A 6236-nucleotide genomic window follows, 5' to 3' on the forward strand; every position below is an offset into this window, starting at 1 on the left:
ACATAGGCAAGTGAGACTTCTGGCATTATGATGGCATCAAAACATATGGCAAAACACATAGAAACGAAGCTTAGGGACCTTATGTAGCATATATATACACAAGACATCAGCTTAACAATACAACGGCATCTGATCATACATAACTAGGGTATAGAGAAGCAAGCCAAGGATGGCATAATCCCTTGTCAAAAACAATCAACCCAGCAAGTAGGTATGATCCTACTAGCAACACATCAATACCTTAGAGAATGATGGCGAGGATGGTGGCCATGGAGCATGAGAGAAGACTCCTTATTTAGGTTTTAGGGCTAGTAATGTAGCATACTAGAGGGAGAGAGAGAGAGGGAGAGAGAGTAGAGCTCCATCCATAGCTCCTCGTTGTGAGCAATGTCGTCATAGCTTCATTGCTTGGTGAAGTGGGTGAAGTGTTCGTTTTGAGTGAGAGAAGGCCTCCTTATATAGGTTTCTAAGAGGGTTTAGGATTAGGGATAAACATGCTTAAATCCGCTGATTGGGGTTACTTTTTGCTTAGGGTGGTCAACAGATTGAGGTCACCTGATATGTCACCATCAAGATATTCTCGAGAGTGATGTGAGAGGGGAGGGTAAACGCTGATTTTTCTGATTGTGACACATGGGGATAAGGCCTTGACCAGCATTTAAGAGCAGGTAAGGTGGCTGTTGAAACTGGAGGTTCTGCACATGTCAAGGGGGGACCTGCGGGGGGGGGGGGGGGGGGGGGGGGGTGGCAGCTGGGTCCTCCTGAATATCAAATTCTCAAAAAATCCTCAACCATGGCTTCTTTTGACATGTGTTCTTTGAAAAAATCAGCATGTCTCTTTTCAACTCAAAAGTCTTTATCCCTGTTGACTCACCTTTACCATAAGATTTTCTCCTTTTCTCCTCCTGTAACTGCATTGTTGATGCCCAATCACTACTTCTAGTAACAGTGAACTGTTACCTACCAAATACTTATGGTGCAGTAAAAAATATTTACCATGGGTAAAAAAAGTTACTGTAGGTAAAAAGTGATTTGTATTTACCATGTAGGTGAAAAATATTTATTGTAGGTAAAAAATATTTACTGTCGGTAAAAAAGTGAAAACGGAGTATGCTGTGCTGTGAGTCCACACAAACATCCTCGTGTAAATTTCACTAGAAATTCACACCTAGAATGGGCTATTCTGTAAGATATAGGTTGTAGGCATGCATAAGAGCTCGTTCCCACGTATCTTCTGTCCATGGCACTTTTTACTCTTTGGTGCTTGTGAAGTAGATTTTTCTTCTCTTTCGAGATCCCTTGGACTAAAGTATCCTCATCTCCCCAACAACTGACTGTGCCTTTATTGCATCTTCAGAAGGGTTCCTAAAAACCATGCATCATATAGCCCTCCCCCTTAAGCTAGAGGTATTTGATGCCTCTAGCTGTAGGTTGTGCTACAATAGGGTTCTCTTGAATACTTACCCACCTGGTACCAATTGAATTTGCCATGTTACTGCTTTCTTGGCTGATGCACCCTGTTTAGTCCTTTCTGATGAATAATTGTATCCATCCATGACTAACAACTGGTCTCCTAGACCCTTGAAAGCCATACCCCATCCATTGTCAATATCCGCTTTCACTGGTAGCATTCTCTTTTTTTCTTTTTTTCTTCTCTTTTTTTCCTTTTTTTTTTTTTTTTTTGAAACGACTATGTACATGATTGTTACCTTAGTTGGAGCTCGAATATGATGAGCTCTCCTCTGAACCATCCTTAGCATTGATTTCACCAGCATATGGCTGTGAAAGACGACATTGGTAGGCCTTCAATCACCAACCATTTACCGAGGTCTGATGTACCTTACCATCTAGGTCACCTAGTTGGTAACTACCATTTGAGAACCTCTGTATCACTACAAAAGGGCCTTCCCACTTAAGCAAGAACTTACCATCCTTCCTGCGATCAAAGCGATTGTCGTATCTGAGCACTAAAGAACCTTCCTTGATACCTTTCTTGACAAGGTTGCGATTGAACTTCTTTCGTTTCTTCTCTACCTGGGCTGCATAGTACTTCACTACTGACTCTCGATCTAGCCCTAACCTCTCCAAATCGATGATTCTTCCTTCCACCTGCTTCTCTTGACTATCCTCTTGATGTGCTTTTAGAACTCGGAGGCTCGCTAGCTCCACTTCTATAGGCGATAGTGCCTCTTGCCCGTAAACCAAGTGAAAAGGTGTATACCCCAAGGATGTTTTAAAGGATGTTCTGTAGGCCCAAAGTGCTGCATCTAGGTGTTTGTCCCATGGCTTAATATGTAAATGCACTTGCTTAGTGATGATTTTACCTTTACCTTTTCCACAAGACCATTGCACTGAGGGTAGTATGGTGTAGAGTGCCTGCGCTTGATTTTTAACTTGCTCATCAATTGCCCGACTAAATCAGCTCGAAATCCCGGTCCCCTATCCGAGAGAAACTCCAAAGGTGTGCCAAAACGGCAACAAAGGCATTCAAAAATGAAATCACTCACGTCCTTGGCTGTGATGCGCTTTGTGGGACGAGCTTCTGCCCATCTGGTCATGTACTCCACCCCCATAATGATGTATTCCTTCCCTGATTGAGTGCAAGGTAGTGGCCCTATTGCATCTATCCCCCATTTTTCAAATGGCCCATAGGTTTTGATTGGATGCTGATTTTCATGGGTAAGACGCCTTGGTCCAGCTTTTTGGCAAACCTCACATGTGCGTCACCAATGTTGTACATCTCGATGGAGGCTTGGCCACGTGAACCCTGCTTGTAAAATCTTTCTGCTAGTAATCTCTTGTGCAAAGTGGCCACCACACACACCTTCATGACAACTAAACAAAATATCCTTTATCTCTTGGGATGCAGGGACTCTCCTGAAGACAGCATCTTTCCCTCTACAATACAAGTCCTCATTCACTAAGCTATAGCTGGTAGCCTTTTTTGCCAACCACCTACGTTCACTTTTACTCATACCAGAGGGTGCTTCACAATGCTCAAGAAAGTAAAGTAAATCATGCAGCTCTTCCTTTCCCTGGTATAAAGGACTTTTCACAAGGATAGCACCTACTATGAGAGTTTGTAGTTTTTCACCTGCTAAGGCATCTGCTTCTCGATTTTGATCTCTAGGTACAAAGTGCACTCGACCTTCTTTAAAACCCTTCAACAAGGCCTTTGCTTCCCTCATCTTAACAGACAATTTGTCATTTTTTGTAAAGAATGAGGATGCAAGAGAGCTACACAAGACAAGCACAAAGCACACAGAGATGGAAAGCTTCTTCTTCTTCTTCTCAGAAAAGAGAGTACAAAATGACTAAGTGCTAAAGCTGAAAAGTAGCACATATGTACATGCGATCACTAAGTGTGAACTCGCTAGAAGCGTATTAGGCTGGCACTATAAGTGTAGTCCAGCTGTAGAATCACTGGCAGAGATCCTCCGTGTCGGTCACCTAACGCGCCAGTGAGTAAATGTCGTAAGCGGCCAAGACCCGTAGTGGATGCCAGCTCAAGGTGTAGAGCTCGACATCTCAACACTCCCCCTCGAGCTCTGCATGTCGCAGAGTCCAAGCATAGTCCGGAAACGTCGAAGCTTCTCAGCTCCGAGGGCCTTGGTAAAGATATCCGCTATCTGCTCCTCTGTGCTGACGTAGACCAAGTCGATGTCGCCCGCCAACACTCGCTCTCGAACGTAGTGGTAATGGACCTCTATGTGTTTGGTCCTGGCATGGAACACTGGGTTCCTAGCCAACTGCATGCTGCTGAGGTTGTCACAATGGATGAAAATCTGTTGGTCCACCTGCACTCCCAAGTCCTCAAGTAATGTGCGTAGCCAAGCTACCTCGCATGCCGCAACTGCTGCACCTCTGTACTCGGCCTCTGTGCTCGATAAAGCAAACGTAGGCTGCTTTTTGCTGCTCCAAGTAACAGCAGCACTCCCAAAAGAGAACATGAATCCACTCGTAGATCTCTTATCAACAATGCTACCTGCCCAATCTGCATCTGTATACCCATACAATGCTAATGGTGCATCTGCTGCATAGAACAATGCGTAGTCAAGAGTACCTTGCACATACCTAAGTGTGCGTCGTACTCCATCCAAATGTGGCTTCCTCGGAAGCTGCATGAACTGACTCTCCAAGCCTACTGTGTAGCTCAAGTCTGGCCTAGTGATAGTCAAGTAGATTAGACTACCCACAATCTTCCTGTACATGTTGACATCCTCAACAACATCACCCTTCTCTGCACTCAGCTTTGCATTCACATCCAAGGGAATAGAAATTGGCTTACAATCATCCATACCATACTTTGACAACATGTCCAAAGCATACTGTCTCTGTGATAGCCATACACCCTCTGGAGTCCTGATCACCTCAATGCCAAGAAAGTAGCGCAACTCGCCTAAATCTTTCATTTCAAACTCCTGTTTGAGAAGACCCTTCACATGGTCAATCTCCATAGCATTGTCACCAACAATAATAAGGTCATCTACATATATGGTAATGACCACAATCCCCACATCACTCTCACGTACATAGAGTGAATGATCAGCATGAGCTCTCCTAAAACCAATACTGACAAGATACTTGGCAATCCTGTCATACCATGCTCTAGAGCCCTGCTTCAAACCATACAAAGCTTTGAGAAGTCTGCATACATAATCTGGGTAACCTGGATCAACATAACCAGGTGGCTGATGCATATACACTTCCTCTTGCAACTCACCATTCAAGAAGGCATTCTTTACATCCATTTGATGCATAATCCATCCTCTAGATGCAGCCACTGCTATGACAGCTCTCACAGTCGTCATCTTTGCAACTGGAGCAAAGGTCTCCTCATAGTCTATGCCATACGTCTGTGCATAACCCTTTGCGACCAGCCTTGCCTTGTGACGCTCAATGTTACCATCAGCCTTATGCTTGGTTTTATACACCCATTTACAGCCAATAGCTTTCTTGCCACTTGGCAATGGCACCAACTCCCATGTGTCGTTTGCTTCCAATGCAGCCATCTCTTCATTCATTGCATCATCCCAATGCACATTTCCAACTGCATCCTCAAAACATGTGGGCTCCACATCCTGTATCACCTTAGCCATGTAGGCTTGGTGATGCGCTAGATACCCATCATAAGTCAATTTCTGAACTGGATTTCTGACTCTATTAGATCTGCGCGGTCCTCTAGCATCTTCTTGTACTTTCCTTACACCAGGTGTCCTGACAGCCGGAATTCCAAATTCCTCATCAAGACTTTGTTCAGAACCATCTGAATCCATGTCTACATGTGACAAACCTGATGATGCATCAGCCATAAAGGGAGGTTCATCAACCTTTTCCTTTCCTTTTCGTGATACATTCCCTGTACCTGTTGGTGGAGTAACCTGCGTACGTAGTCTACCATTCCATGGTTTCTCAACAGAGCCACGAGAAGAGGACTCTTGTGGTCCACTCAAAACCTGTGACTGTGGCCTCACATTTTGTACAACCACATCATCTTTTACATCAGCCCCAATAGTGCCATGTGCATTACTGTACCAGCTGCTCATCTCATCAAAGACTACATCTCTGCTCACTCGTAATTCTCGTGTAGTAGGATTGTAGCACTTGTACCCCTTTTGTTCAAGGGAATATCCCACAAGAATACATTTTTTTGCTTTAGGATCCAATTTCCTACGCAACTCATCTGGTACATGCACATAAGCTATGCAGCCAAACACTTTCAAGTGTGCCAAATCAGGCTTTGTACCTGTAAACTTTTCCTCAGGTGTTACATCATGCACCGCAGCTGTAGGTGTCCTGTTCATAATGTACACAGCTGTATTTACGGCTTCAGCCCAAAAATGATGAGGCATGTTCTTCTCATTCATCAATGCACGTGCAACCTCTGCAATATGCCTGTTTTTCCTTTCTGCGACCCCATTCTGTTGTGGAGTATATCTGCATGTAAACTGCCTGCGTATACCATGCATTCGCAGAAAATCTGAAAAATCATTGGAGAAGTACTCTCCCCCTCCATCTGACCTCAATGTCTTGATTTGCATATCTGTCTCCTTCTCAATCATGACTTTGAAGTCTTGAAAGTGACCAAACACTTCACTTTTGTTACGCATGAAGTAGACCCATACTTTCCTTGTATGGTCATCAATGAAAGAGACATAATACCTGCAACCATGTATACTTGCAGTATCGGTTGGACCCCAAACATCTGTGTGCACCACCTCAAGTGGCTTTTTACA

The sequence above is a fragment of the Adiantum capillus-veneris genome, chromosome 30, assembly GCF_014529385.1.
Source record: "Adiantum capillus-veneris isolate H3 chromosome 30, ASM1452938v2, whole genome shotgun sequence".
NCBI lineage: Eukaryota > Viridiplantae > Streptophyta > Polypodiopsida > Polypodiales > Pteridaceae > Adiantum > Adiantum capillus-veneris.